Source organism: Nuphar pumila, chromosome 4, assembly GCF_984573655.1.
Source record: "Nuphar pumila chromosome 4, dmNupPumi1.hap1.1, whole genome shotgun sequence".
NCBI lineage: Eukaryota > Viridiplantae > Streptophyta > Magnoliopsida > Nymphaeales > Nymphaeaceae > Nuphar > Nuphar pumila.
The window spans coordinates 137,313,297-137,329,831 of NC_143252.1; the positions used below are offsets into that span (position 1 = coordinate 137,313,297).

The 16,535-nt window shown below is 36.3% G+C and overlaps 1 protein-coding gene across 1 annotated transcript in view; it reads right to left on the reverse strand.

Annotated features, from left to right (window-relative positions):
* Positions 1-16,535, reverse strand: part of SDG37 (SET domain group 37) — a 54,188-nt gene that overhangs the window by 13,037 nt on the left and 24,616 nt on the right. The gene's annotated exons all lie outside the window — the stretch shown is intronic.

Below are 16,535 nucleotides of genomic sequence, written 5' to 3' on the forward strand. Positions count from 1 at the left end.
AACAGCATGTTCCAGAAAATTGTCCATTTTCTCTAACCTAGTAACATTTTCAGAGACTCATAACCCCCTTCATTAGACGCTTAGGCATTTTTCTGGGGTAGGTTGAGTGCTGAGGTGATTATCATATTCATCCTACAACAAACTGTGGCTCATGCAATTTTGCACTTCTCTGAAACACTCATTTATTGAAGGAATTGTGACTAGATTGTGATCGAGTTAGGATCAATAGGGGAATGAGATTCCCCAAACAAGCTTTTGCCCACTTCTCTTTGTGGTAGCCCTTCCAAAGAACCAGACCATACAACACCATTTTACCTCCGCAGATCCTTGTGGGCTGGCATGAGAAGAGCCCCTAGCAAAAATGAATTTTCCCAATGATCACCCTTATGATTATCTGTATTATGAGAATAAGATTAATGAGCGTCTCAAAGATAGAGGTTCACATGGAACCTTCTAGATTAGGCTGTGCTATAGAAGATTGTTTGAGCCATAAGTGGATGAGACTATGAAGCAATATAGAGCTGGAGAACCGATCCTTGTGCATGCACATTCACTTGCCTAGGGATGGCAGAAAAGCCTTTGGCTCTTTTTAACATCCAGAGAAAAAGACCATCTTGTTGAAAGGTGCATTTTTTGCTTATAACAATTGGAATCTGTCCATCACCTCTTTGAAACTTGCATGAGAAACTTTGTCCAAAAGGCTTAGCAAAAGAGGGATTTAAGATTGCTGCTTATGTTCAAACACAGATTGACCATTAGATCAAGAAGCAATGAGAGAGAAATTGTTGAAGGTATGGTGAAGATATCAAATCTACTTGGTTTTCCATAAGGTTTCAAAAACCAATACCATCCTCCACACCAAGAAAACATTAAGGCCAGTTATCTTTAAAGGGTTTTGTCCAAAGAAGACGAATAAGATGAAGTATGAGGAAGGAGGGAGAAATTCAAACTTGGGGAGTGTTTCAGCCCCAAAATAATTCAATATGTGGGTGGCACCCTAAAGATGTTATTTATATCAAACCCTAATAAGGGTTTCGAACACAACAATAACATTGCCGCCGACCAATTATTACACTTTATTGGCAAAAGTGTCACTTCAAGGTGGCAACAATCTAAAGGTAATTACTATAGGAGCCCCACTCGATTAATACTTCCTTCCGTGTTACATTTGTTGTTGTCATATACAACTTGCTTTCCAAATAATTGAATCCATCCTTGGAGAGGCCTGCAACTTGGTGTTTTGAGTTAATATACTCTTATTTTTATCTCCTTCCTATTATCTATTCTTGGTCAAAGTGATAATGAATATGAATATGTGCATGAATCTGTCATGAAATGCTGGATTTGTCACAATAAATGATCGAGTGATCATTACATAGTCAAGCAGAATTTAAGATTCTAGATCCATATTGTCTCTTAAATGTTACTAGCCAGAGCTCTATATTTAGCTTTTGTACGGGACCAAGAAACACTTCTTTTGATTTTTACTCCATGATATTAAATTTTGACCCAAAAATAATATCCAAAAAATGATATTCTTGAATTTGAGTCCTAGTGAGTATGCATCAAAGGATCAAAATAATGAATTTATTCTCATATCTCAAAGTCTCTTTACATATATATATATATATATATAAAGAGAGAGAGAGTGGGGATCATCCAACCCCTTTTCAGCTAGTCCACTTTGTTGAGGAGTACAAGGAGATGATTTCTGATGAATAATCCCATGCAGTGTTATCGAAAACGTGCCTCAAGGCGCAAAAAGCGTGCCTTGCCTCAAGGCGAGGGCCTTTGTGCCTTGAGGCGCAGGTATAAAGCGTAAAAGCATGGAGGCGTACGCCTCATGTGCCTTGAGGCGTACGCCTCGAGGCAAGGCGCGCCTCACGGTGAGGCGCGCACGCCTCATTTTGTTGGTCAAATAAGGGTCAAAGCCCTCATTTGACCAACATTAAAATGTTACCCCGACCCTAATAAGGGTCGGGGGCCCTAATTTGGCTGTTGCAGCCCCTCTCTATCTCGTATGTCTCTCCCTCTCTCGCATCCCCTCTCTCACAGTCTCTCCCTCTCTCTCTCTCGTCTCTCCCTTCTCGGCCTCCTCCTTCTCGCCGGAAGTGTTATGGAGTCTATTTCGTACCGGTATGTGTTACCGGCAAGCTGGTGGCAAATACTCCGCCGGTTAAATCTTTAGAAAGAGAAGCAACTCTCTGAATGAATTCGCCGCGCGTTAGATCAAACTCCGAAAAGAGTACGGATTCGGAGGCAGTGATCTGTTATCAATTTATGCAGAAAAGTCCAACGAAGTGATGCTGTTAAGAGATGCTGCCGTGATTTTTTTGTTTTTTGATTGTCGATCGCGATACCTCATGAAATGCTCTAAGCTGGTTTTTCTGGAACCTCTCAAGTTACCCCCTGCCTTTATTTTGGGGTCGATCGACAAGGGGGTGATGCCCCTTGTCGTCGCCTCTCGTCGGTAGGGGGTTTCCCCCCGCTACTTTTCTCTCTTGGTCGACTGACAGGGGGGCGGAGCCCCTGTCGTCGCCTTTCATTGTGAGTAGGCAGATTGATGTAGTGAGGCAGTTATTGCAGATATTTAATCTCTACTTTGTTTGTGTTTCCTTTTATGCTTCTACCACCAAATCAACGTCTGTGTTAGAGATGGTTTTGGTTATAATTGCTTTGTTTTCCTCTGGCTTGAAATTTTTAATGCTACACAGTGAATTCATTGAGAGGCATTCTTGATTTTTGACTTTCACAAGCTACCAACATGTCCTCTAATATGTCAAGGGTTTCATGATGAGCAAAATCAGCTGGAGATGGGGGCTTGTCCTGTTACTGAACGAGTTGAGTAGGATATGGTATTTTATGTATGGTCCTATCTGGCTAGATTCGAACTACATGAGTCAGATGCACTCATCCAGTTGGATCTGGATCTAGGTCAGACCATTATACAATTCTGCTCAGGATGATCCACCTGTATACAGTCCATTCTCTTCCCCCTTCTTTTAATTCATTGTTGAAAATCCTGGCTCAACTTGAGATTGGGCTCCTATCCAAATTGGCAGATCTGCTAGTGCTAAAAGAGTTAGTAAATGAGTTACTTTTACATGTTAATCTCATATTTTTTCTGTATTTATTTGAGATTTTTTATTTCGTGTTGGTTGGTGCTTCATCAATAAAGCATTTCTTATTTATTTATAATTTTAGTTAATTTTTATTGCTTTTTTACGTTCAAATTTTTTTTTTGAGGCTTACGCTTTGCACCTCGAGGCTTGCGCCTCGAGGCTTACGCCTCGCCTTAGATTTTGGTGGAGCGCCTCGCTACGCCTCAACGCTTTTCACAACACTGATCCCATGTAAGTCAAGATAATTTTTGAACTTCTTTGATACAAATTCTCCTTCGGAATCGGTTCTAAAGATTTTAATATTGGCTTTAAATTGAGTTTTTGTATAACAATGAAATTTTTGTAAGCAATCAAATACTTCGAAATTGTGTTTAAGAAAATATATCCAAGAGTATCTACTATAATCATCCACAAACACAACATAATAAGATATTTCTCCTTTAGATATAACCGGAGTTGGTCCTCATACACCTGAATGTACCAACTCAAATGGATTTTTAGATATAAAATGACTAGGCCCAAAGGGTAAAGATCTCATTTTACCATGGATGCAATCTTCACACACAAAATCCCTTTCTTTATAACTTGTAAGAAATGAAAACAAATGTAATTTTGACACACTAGGATGTCCTAAGTCTTTTGTGCCAATTTTTTATATCTTTCTTTTCCACAAAATTACAAAAAGTATATTTTGATAATTCAAGATTGTTCATAACATAGAGATCTCTTCTTCTATGGCCTCGCCCAATCGGCTTCCCGGACTGGAGATCATGTATCAAACAATCATTAGATGAAAACAAGATTTTATATTCATGATCCGCAATTCGGGAAATAGATAAGAGGTTTAAATTCAATTTTTGTAATACTTTAATATTTGGTACAAAAAAAGTTTGTTGTTTTTTAAATACCCAAAACTTTAAATTTTTAAGAAAGTTTCATCGATGGTTGAAACATAAAAATCATTTGGGTTAGTATGACATTCAGATAATATGGACTTATTTGGAGTCATATGAAAAGAAGCATCGGAATAAAAAATCCAAGAAGTCTTATCGGGGTCAATGCTTATGGATACGACTGCACCCAAGAAAGAAGAAACTTGATTTTTTAACATTAGTTGCAGTGCTTCCATGAGTTGTGCCAAGGATAATGAGTCGATGCATTTACATCATTTCTTTCAAAAGATAGTCCCACCAAAGCCACCTTATTATCATCTCTTTGATCTTATTTCCTTCTTTTAGGACAAAAAGGCTTGATGTGACCCTGCTCATAGGAATGATAATATATTAGTTTGTTACTCTTCTTGTATTCATGATCGCCTCTTTTATTATTTTGACTTCTTCCATAGTCATTGAGATTTTTTCATTCTCATTATTTCTTCCAAAGTGAGGAGGCTTATAACTCATGTGATTTTCAATCTTTGACATAGCTAGCACGGATTCTTCATCTTTTGAAGAAGATGGTTTTTTCAACCTATTTTCCTCCATAGTTAATTTTTCTAGAGTTTCAATTATAGTAGGTACACCTCTATGAAGAAGGGCCGATTTGGTTCCTTCAAATTCGGGTCTAAGCCCATTAACAAATTGATAGAAATGCTTTGTTCTAATTTGTTTTTCACAGAGTTCTACATCTTGAGAGCAGTGTCATTTTGGCTCTAGATGAGCCAATTCATCCCAAAGAAGAGAGAGGGCATTGTAATATTCCTTAATGCTCATCTCTCCTTGGGTCATAGTTCTCACATTATTTTTCACATTGCATATGTGAGCAATATCCTTGAGACTCTACATATCTTTAAGATATTTTCATGCATCACTAGCAAAATCAAATTTTGCTAAGCTAGAGCATTTTTTTATGTCAACACCAGCGTTATTAAAATCATGCCTCAAGGCGCAAAAGGCGTGCCTTGCCTCAAGGCGAGGGCCTTTGTGCCTTGAGACGCATGTATAAAGTGCAAAAATCTCAAGGCGTGTGCCTCATACGCCTTAAGGCGCACACCTCGGGGCGAGGCGCGCCTCAAGGTGAGGTGTGTACGCCTCAAATTTTTGGTCAAAAGAGGGTCAAAGCCCTCATTTGACCAAAAAAAAGGTTTTAAATAACAGGGCCCCCGACCCTAATGTTATATTTTCTAAGAAACACGTAGTCGGGGGCCTGAATATTTTCTGAAAAACAGGGCCTCCTCGTTTGGGTGTATTAGGGTTTGGTGTCGGAGAGAGGAGGAGACGAGTTCATTCACAGCAGAGAGCCAAGGCGGATCGACAACATTCTTGTTCATTTTGGGTAAGTTTCACTTTTTCCCCAATTGTGTTAACATAGCTCCATTCTTGTTCTCAATTTGTATTTTTTGTTTCTTCTTTGACTTATCTTTCCATCTTTTGGACAAAGCATTGGTTCAAAAAATAGGTTTTTCATCTTTGATTAACAAAGGATGAATGGACAGCAGCCCTATGTCCAAAATTCTATTATAAGTTCAGTCAATGGTCATGAAATTCTCTGGCAGGAAACTATTGTGTCCCTAGTCTGTTGGGAGGCATTCTGCTCACCAGTAACCATGGTTAGTTATCATGGTTGAGACCCTCTTCTCTCATCTGAGCAGGTAGATCGGGTCTACTGGCTGGTCATCATCCTAAATCAATTCTTAATGGTTTTTATCTCTTTTAGTAGTCAGTTGAGCACGTTGTTGTGGTGATAGAAAAAAAGATTTAAAAGTTGATTTGGCAAGCCGTGCACGACTTGCTACATTCGGTTGAGGAATAAAAAAAAATCAAAAGATATGTTGAATCCATTTATAGGGTCAGATTTGATCAAAACATCTTGCGTCATAAGATTTAAGAGGGGCATGAAGATGGGGGATGATGAGATAGGGGATAAGTGAAACCTTGTTGACCCTTTAATCACATCCACCCAATCAAAGCCAAGATGCAATCAAACACCAAAAACCACAAGATTAAAGCATGTACAACTTTGCAAGCATTACAAAGCCTTATTTAAGTAGCACCAAAATCGAATACATGTCATCCAATCAACCAAAATAATTAATCATAACTGGATTCAGTAATAGTTTTCTAATACATATCTCAATTCAATTGACCAGATCCAATTGTTTCAGATTTAGTAATGCCTACATTTGGGTTGAATTCAACCCACGGTGTGTGTGAGAGAGAGAGAGAGAGATTTAGAATATGAAAAGATAGAGAGGTGTTTAGAATATGAAAGTTGCCTCATTCCAGTACATTCTCCTTCTACGCTACAGGAAAAAAATTTCACAACTATATAATTTGTTTCCAAGTTATATAATTAGTTTTCAAGTTATTTAATTAGTTTTCAAGTTATATATGTTGATTCTTATTGAATATGAATCTGAATTCATTGGATTATATAAAACATTGTCTGAGTTTTTTTTAACACTTTGAGTTTTTATAAACTTTTGTATTAATATATATTTTCTTATATGCATTTTTGCAGTTAAACAATGGGAAGAGACGTAGGATGGGATCATGGAGCTAAAGTTCCAAATCCCACTAAATATCTCAAACTCATAGGACATGTAAGTTTATTTTACTGTCATAAAGAGACTAGAGGAGGCATCTATAGGTTGAAACATCACTTAGCTGACACGAAACATGATGTAAGCATGTGTGAAGCGGTTCCACCTGATGTGAAAAGGTTTTTTCATAATCATCTAAGGGATCAGAAGCAAAAAAAAAAAAAGAGGAACAAAACAAGTTCGAAATCGGGAGGAGTGTTTGTTTTGAATTATCAACAGGTGATAATATGAAGAAAAAAAAGCCAATGGATCATGTAGTGTAGCAAAAACAAGCACAGGTGGTCCATGGACCTCTTTGTAAACAAAGAAGCACGACAAACCACAACAAACACTGCTTTTAAAATGGATGAGATAAAAAGCGTATGTCGTGCCATTGGTAAATTTTTTTATTCAAATGCCCTATCATTTAATCTTTGCAACAGTCCATATTTTGGTGCAAAGGTATAAGCTATTGCAAATTATGGGTGAGGGTTCAAACCGCTTTCTTACCACGAGATCATAACATGGATTTTGAAAGACGATGTAGATTGTACTCATGAAATTTTAAAAGAGTTCAAAAAAGAATAGCCAAAAGATGGTTGCAACATTATGGCAGATGGATGGACAGATGAAAAAAGAAGAAAATTAATTTTCTTGTGAACAACTCATCTAGAACAGTATTTTTGAAGTTCGTTGACATCAACGACATAAAAAAAACTGGTGCAAATTTGTGTAAGTTGTTTGAAGAAGTTAAAAAAGTTGGTGAAAGTAATGTAGTGCAATTCATTACAGATAATGCATCAAATTATGTGGCAACTGGAAATATGTTAATAGCATAAAAAACATGTTTTTGGACACCATTTGCGGTGTATTGCTTGGATCTAATGTTAGAAGATAAAGAAAAGATATTAATTTTTAAAAATACAGTGGAAAAGGCAAAAAAAATTACAAGATATATTTATAGTCATGCATGGGTATTAAATTTGATGACAAAGTTCACAAAGAAAAAAGTTATACGTCCAACCGTTACTCGTTTTGCCACAACATATCTCACGCTTCATAGTATTGGATGTTATAAAAAAGAGTTGAAGTTGATGTTCTTGTCTTCAAATTTTAGATCATCTAATTACTATAAGAAATTTGATGATAAGAACATTTCTTATATTGTTCTTAATTATCATAAGTTTTGAGTTGCCATATCATATGCAATTAAAGCTACACTGCCACTCGGGAAAGTGTTGCGATTAGTGGACGCAGATGAACCTGCGATGGGATATTTGTACGAGGCAATGGATAGAGCAAAGGAGGAAATTGCTTTAAACCTTGATAATGTTGAAAAAAAATATAAACTATTTGGGATATCATTGATAGACGATGTGTAACGCCCTGAAAACTTAACCCAAATTTTTAAGGAATTTTTTTTCATAACAGCGGAAACAAGTCACACTATAAGGTTAAGCATTCTGGAACATTACAGGGGGAGCAAGACCAAAACATTTATTTCAATATCAATGAATAATAACATCAGAGTTTTTCAAACTATCCCTGGAACAGTGAATCCAAAATCTTGATCGAAGCCTCATCCCGCAGCCGCTCACAAACTCTACTCTTTACCTGAAAAATGATAAATTTATAGAAATTAGACTACAACTGTCTAAGTAAGAAATCTGTAACATTTAATGCAGCTATATCATGAATCTAGTATGTGACGTGGGTGTTAAGTTTGATTTTCAGCATATACAAGAATAAGTAAAGATTTACGCTACGACAGTCAACAATTTATCAGAAGTTAACTGGTAGGTAACATCAATAGCAACATTTAATTATCTCCTAACCACAGATACGAATTCATGCAACAATTCAGAGGAATGCAATTATGACAATTATATAATTCAGGTAAGCATTCATGCGACATGGAACAGTTATTAAGCATGCAGAACATACATCAATAATAGGAATCATAATGTAAGTACGCAGTATATTTAACATGCATTAGAACATAAACAACATGCATTCGCCACCATGTAGCAATTAAATGAATAGATAAAATATGTGTGTCCTAATGCATAGCAAAAATATGCATGAGTTATGTGCAATGCATGAACATTTTATTATCTTTCCTTAAGGTTTTCCTTTTTCATGTGCATGCCCTATTAAATGCATACAATTTAAGTTCCTCTTTTTAATTACTGTTGTTCGCGGATACACTAAACGGGTAAAATCCCCGAGGTCAAATTAGGTTTCCAGGATAGCTTAATACACAATTTGTATTTTATTACTGGGTTTCAAGCTTAGCCCTCGACCGATATCAGGAAACAGCACCATCCATCGGAACATTAGACCTCCACATCTAATGTCGGGGACACCCCACGCCTACAAGTGTCACTTCCTTGGTACCAAAACAACAGTTGTGTCAAACACACTACCCCCAGGCAAAGTGTCGGATTCTCCCTAAAACCATGGCCAGGAGAAGGAACCTCAATATCGGGTTCAGGGGACAAAATAAAGCACACGGAGTTTTTGTATACTCACAGTCTCTCCAAGACGATCTCTAAGATTCTCATACTCCATATGAAATATCCCAGAACGTATATTACACTGTTCTTATTCATTATTTTTTTTATTAAGAGCCAATTATTGAGTTTTACAATTCAGCATGCAAAAACAAGGCAAAAGCTTACATTTATCCCTACGAGAACCATCACGGAACTTCAGCCCGTGGAAACATATCGAACAGTGCAATATAGTGCAATAAAATTACATTTGCAAATCAACATGCAAAGTTAATAACATAGGCTTGCAAATCAACATGCAACCATAAGCTTGCAAATCAGCATGCGCAGCTCTTCACGGTCTGCCACCCATGGCAATAATAGAAAGGCGCAATTAAAATCATAGTATAAATGTGACTTTTGTGATGCATTTAAACAATTAAAGAAAGAGCAAATCAAAGCTTAAGGCTCTCCAGGCCTATGATGATTCATTTAGACCATCGATGCATCGTATGCAAAAATCATAACAATATATAATTTATGCAATGATACCAACATGATTCCAAATGCACATTCATTCATACCAATTTAACAATGTGCATGAGCTACTACAGTCATATGTATGTGTTCACCATCCATGTGAAATTGTTTTCATGTAATCACCTAATACACATGCATTCATTCATGATTCATAAGTACACGAGAACATTTATGCAGGATTGTACATGCCAAACACACATCGATTTCATATATGCACATGCACTTGAAACCAATTCATAAAGGCACGATAATTAAACATGTCTTATAAATGTAAGCACATGAAACTTTTCATTCATAACATATGTTAACATCCACACACATGAACATAACCCGGACCTAGGAATTGAATTTCAGGGTTGCACACATTCATATCATGTATGCACCTGTACCAAAACAAATTTTACAATAACTTATTAACAGACATGCATTCATATCCATCAGGCTAAATCCAAACTAAAGCATAAGGAGAACTACATCCATCAGATTAAGTCCACCATCATGTGTTTGGAACCAATATAACAACCTCATTCCTCAAACACAGTTAACATGTTGCATACAAGCAAGTCAAATCATACATTTTCTAACAAAAAACAGTTAAGCACACATCCCTTTAGTTTAAGTTTTCTTGACATACCTAATTTTCATTGTCCACAAATCATCGGACTCAAGTACCCCCATCGGTACTTATGTGTTAGGTAAAAACCCAAATGGTTCACTTGGAATCATACCATATAATCTCAATGGTGTTATAACTGGTTTATACCTGTATCAGTTTTATGCACAACATACAAAATAAATTCAATGAAAGCTTAATCTGTCTCTAAACAAACGGTTGCTGATCAGTAAATTATATATTGCAGCACAATCAATGCTAACAGTAACAGTAGATGTTGCTGAGCAGATTGCAGTCTAATCAATGATAACATAATCATGTGTATATATTTTTGTTTTTACCATGTAACACACTCACAGATCCGAACCCTGTTTGAACCGATTTTTATAATTCGTGTATTCTCAATTATGTAGGTGACAGAAACATGAGTTCAGTTTGGAATATTTTTAAACATATAACATAATAGAGAAACAATCTGGTTCTAAGAATTTCAACACAGTAAAAAGAAAAATCTGCAACCTGGGTATATCTATATTGAAGAATTTTGCATTTCGTATTCTACAAGACCTGTCAGACATTCAGACTATGGACAACCTGATTTTTAATGATATCAACCAGTCAATTTCCTAGTCACACAAAGTCATTCAACTCACCACAATTTGATTTCCAACACCCGACTGCAATATAAAGTGATTGCAATCCGAAATGGTTGAACCAAACCATGAAAAAGAAACCATTCTAGACTGTAACAGATTGATACCCGAAATATGGAAAAGAAACAGATTATGATAATTTGAACAGGTCATAATATTACCTATTTTTAAGACATATATACCTGAAAACCAGACTTTATCTTGCTGTTGTTGTTTTTTTTTCAGAGAATAAAATAAGACATGAATCAAATTTACGTTTGACAAAGCTATGGGGGTTTTCCCCAAATCTTGAATTACCCAATACTAAGATCGTAAACCCCCAATCTAGGGTCATCCAACACTGCCATCAGAAAACCCCAAATTCTGGGGCTATCCGTTACCACAATCGTAACCTTTCCCTAGATTCTGTTTATATTGGTTTTTTTTTCCTCTTTTATTTTCTGCAGCCGGTTCCACAGGGTTTCAAAGAAACCGAAACCTCCAATCAATTAAAATGGGATTTCCGACAGCCGATGACCCTGTCGGTCTCTAACAGGGCAGTCGAAATGCCCGATTACTCAAATGAATCTTTCGGCAGCCATGGTCACCCCACCGTGGTTTCGACTTAGTATACATGCAAAACATAATCTCATACCCTCTGAGGTTTTCCGGCAACCCTTAACCCCACCTTTACTTCGAATATGGGTCGTACACGATAACCCCTGAATCTGGTTCGTAACCACCAGAAAACCCAACATTTTTCCATCTTTGATTTTTCGACAGCAAAGAACCCCATCTGGAAAACCCTGATCGTGCGATAACAGAGTTTTCTCACTAGACTGTCCCAATCACAATCAGATGCAATCAATACCAACAAAAAAAGAAATACAGAAACCTACCTTTTTCCGGCGACTAGAGGAGGAGGTGGCTGGCGACGAACGTTGCAGGTGTGGTCGGAGCTTTCCGACGTCGGTGCTCCGGCGCTGTGAAGGGCTTCGAGAGAGCGAGATACAAAGGGAAGGAGAGAGAGCAGAGGAGAGAAATGAGAGGTGAGAGAGCGAGACCCCCCTCCATCTTCTCTTTAACGAGCCGAAGTCCCCCTCCCTTCCGAGAAAATCGGAGGGAGTTGGTTACGACCTCCGTAACCTCCTCCCCCTTCTTGCTTTGCAAGAATCATACCCTAAACACGATTCTTGTTTACGGTCTTTAAAAACCTTTCTCGGGTCTGAGCCCCACGACCCGCGATGCTGGATCCACCGTTAGCGTGGATCCGGGTCAGAAGGGGATGGTGGATCCAAAATGTTGGATCCATTTGGGTCCAACCGTAGATCCAACCCCACATAATCCATTTTTATACTTATTATTATTCTCTAAAATAATTTAAGTTATTTATCTGTTAAATATTGCGATTTTTAATACCCATACCTATATTTCTTTTGGATCTAGGTAACGGATCCCGGGCCCAATATGTATAAAACCACTCAAATTTTACGGGTATTACATGATGGGACTTGCAACTTCATAAGTCTTTGCATGCAGCTGACTATTATTTAAATCCTCATTTTCATTATGCTCACAACTTCAACCCGGATGGAGAAGTTATGAGTAGCTTTTATGATTGTGTTGAAAAATTGGTTTCCGATGCAAATGTTTGGTTGAAAATTACAACACAAATTGATGCATTTAAAAAGGCAAAGGGGTTGTTTGGTAGAGAGGCAGTCGTTACAACAAGAAAATGTCATGGTAAGTTTGCAATTATGTTGTTATTTGTTAATATTTTCTTTATATTTTTGTTAATTGTGACATTCTTAATGTTTTATCATTTTTTTATTGTTTTATTTGAATACAGTTGATTGGTGGAGTTCATTTGGGCACGAAAATCCTGAATTGATGAATTTTGCAATTTGAATCCTAAGTTTGACGTGCAGTGCATCGGGTCGTGAGAGGAATTGAAGTACTTTCTCAGGTTTGTGACTTTGTATTTTATTTTTGAAATACATTTTTATAAGTGTATTTATCTTATAATTGATTATCAATGATTTGGAATTATAGATGCATACAAAACGGAGGAATAAACTTGAACAAGAGAAGATGAACGCATTGGTTTTTGTAATGTACAATATGAAATTAGACCCTATATGTCTAGATTATATAGACTCATATGCTGAGTGGATTGTGGAGAAGGAAGATTCAGTATTGCTTAGTGATCCCAATTGGTTGGAGGATTCATGTTTGGATCCAAACTTCGACATAAATTCCATTGAGCATGCAACTATTGAAAAAGTCACTTCACCTCATGATTCACAAAGTGGTTCTAGGCAAGACAGGTCTTCATGAGATTCAGGTAAAGCTATATTCCTTTTACCTTGCTATGAATATAGATGTATTTTTTAATTAAATAAAATAAGTATTTAATACATGATTTTTTATTGAAGAAAAAAGAAAAGCAAAAGTGACCGAGGATGTAGAGAAAGAAAGTGCAGATAATGAAGAGTCAGAGAATGAGGATGAAGGAGGAAAACCTATCTATATGGATTCCTCATATGATGACATTGAAGACTTAGATATTGATGATGACGAAACACAAGAAGAGCCTAGGCCCTAATTCATATCATAGGGCTATGGGCACTTATATGTTTTTTTGGGTCTTTCATTTGCACTTGTGAATGTTAACACTCTCATTTTGAAGAGTTTTGGACAAATATATTAACATTTGGTTGTTAATGCTAACATGCATTTTCTAATTATATCCATATAATATAGTTAATGCTAATATGCATTTCGTTGTTAATTTTTTATTGAATGAATGCTCATATTTTATTTCTTAGATACTTACGTAGATCAAGTTGTTGCATTAATGTTACTTTTATATATTAATCTCATATTTTTTTAGTATTTATTTGAGATTTTTTATTTATTGTTGGTTGTTGTTTCATCAATAAAGCATTTTTAATTTATTTATACTTTTAGATCTTTTTTAAGTTTTCAGAAAAAAAAATTTAAGGCTTGCGCTTTATGCCTCGCCTCAGATTTTGGTGGAGCGTCTCGCTACGCCTCAACGCTTTTCACAACACTGGTCAACATTATTGATATGGCATCCAATTATCTTGAAATGACCCATCCTCCACTCTTTCCATTTTTTCTCATATTCGGTGACGGCCTTAGACATCTCTTCTCCTTGAAGAGTCACTTCTTTTCTATTTTTTATCTAGGTAAGTATAAGTTTAAGCTCTCTTTCGATGACATCAACCAAACCTTATAGACCCTTTTCCCATATTTTATGTTTTACTATGGATGCCCACATCACATAGTTAGTATCATTGAGTCTCGTAGGAATTGAGATGATCACTTCTCTTTAATCCTTCATTTTTACAATAATGAGAAAGAGAGAGAGAAAGGAAGGTCGCAAAAATTTTGATGAATAGAACTTTGATGGTGTGCTTCCCAATGCAACAATCCCACAAACCGATGCTCCACCAATCTCACGATACTCCTCTTGGCCTTTCCGAATGAATCACAACCCAAGAGCACTAAAGTTCTGATACCATGTAATAAAATAAGAACAAAAGCAAACAAGTACATCTTACGGGCTTACAAGAACTCAATCAACCCACAAAGAACACCAATTGATCAATCTACACCACCCACACAAGGGTCAAGAGAATAAAAATAAATGCTTTTGTATTACACAAATACTTAAGAAGGCATTGAAAATATACAAGGGCTGAAGGCCCTATTTATAACAAGTGAGAGAGATAGGGAGCAGCCCAACTAGCTGATGGAGCTGTCCCAATTGATTACACCAAAAAGACAAAATACAAAAAATAAAAAATAAAAGTTATACAGTCAGCCCCTAATGGGTTGACTTCTATTACAAGGTAAAATGACCAAAATACCCCAAATGGGTATTTCGGTTTACATATATATATATATATATATTAGAAGCACATCTTAACAGGATCATCCCCCTTCTCATATATATATAGGGAAACTGAAATATGTAAACTAGTAAAATATGTAAATGGATATGAACCGAGATTTTCATATTTTTTTGCAAATCTAACCCTGCAGATGCATTCGACGTGGTCCATTTGCTTGGAATCGACTAATGGATCATCGTAATCGGATCAAGAAATGTGATTTTTTATGTTTGTATATTTATGAAAATTCTGAGTTGTTGATTTTCAAGCCTTAAAAGATCCTTATACATCGTAATCGGATGATCCAAGAGTCTGTTGCTATAAAACCAGGCATGTAGATCGCATCCGTACGGTGAAATTTTAGAAAAAAAATAAAGCAAACCTATGAAAATCTCGGTTCGTATATGGGTTTTATTTTGGTGCCCTCAAGGGTACCTTACCCTTCAATGGTCCCATTGATTTTCAAATGTTTTCATTGAATGTTTTGTGAATTTGACAGCACTTGCACCTGACCCCTTTTTTGGCAGTCTATTCAACTGATCAAGCATTTCAAGCAAGCCGCTACTATGATTGAGTGACATTTCTTTACAAATTGGAAGGTTTGTTTTCCATATCTACCGGCAGACTATTGCCAGAAACACTGCCCAACCTCTCTCTTACTCACAAATACACACATGAATACATATATACATAACCATAGACAAATAACTTCATAATTTTTTACATCATAGCTACTCTGCAGAAAATGATTCTAAGCTTCTTATGCATGATTATCTGAAAAATGCATCACAATGTTTATTATGGACAAGGTCAATTGCTAATGTCTAGTTCTTTTGATGATCAGTAATCCATTAAAAAGATTTTTGGCTATTGATTGTGATAATAGAATGTAGCATCTAAATTACAGATTTTCAGTCTGCGACATATATATATATATATATATATATATATATATATATATATATTATAATAGTTTGCCCGATAGGGTCATTTTTATCTTTTTTATTAATTATTTTTTTCTTTTTCTTTTTTCTTTTTCCTTTTTTTTAAATTGTCTTTTTCCTTGCATTGGGGCCCCACTCCATAGAGTCGTTGGGGCTCCAACGGTCATAGATATGATCGTTGGGAGCTCTCCAATGACTCTACGAAGGAGAGCTCCCAATGGTCTCTCCCTCTACGTTTTGTATATAAATAGGGGAGTGATCCCATGTATATTTCATTTCTTTCCCATCTCTTTTCAATAATATTTCTTTTTTATTAGCTTTTGGCATTGTCCCTTAGCAGACTTTTTGTTTGTGCAGATGTGGGCTTGACTATCTTCTTTGTAATTGTCCATTATTGGACTTGTATGTGCTTTTGTACTTTATTATTTGTAATTTTGCATACTTCATTACATGGTATCAGAGCCCAATTGGGTTTTCTTGATTTTAGAAGTATTTCTTGTGGTGATTGAAGATCGTGACAAAGGTGTTATCACTTTTTTCGTCTTTATCTATCTCTTTTCATTATGGAGCATGAATCAAGAGTGGAGCTCTCCTTCAAACTTAATGGATCCAACTACTTGATGTGGGCGTCGGCCATGGAAAATCATCTTAGAGAAAGAAACTTTGAGGCTTTCAGCTTTGTGATGGGAACTTATCTTGAACTATCGTTAAAGCTCACCAAGGTTGAAGGAGGTATTGAGAAAGCTCTTGTT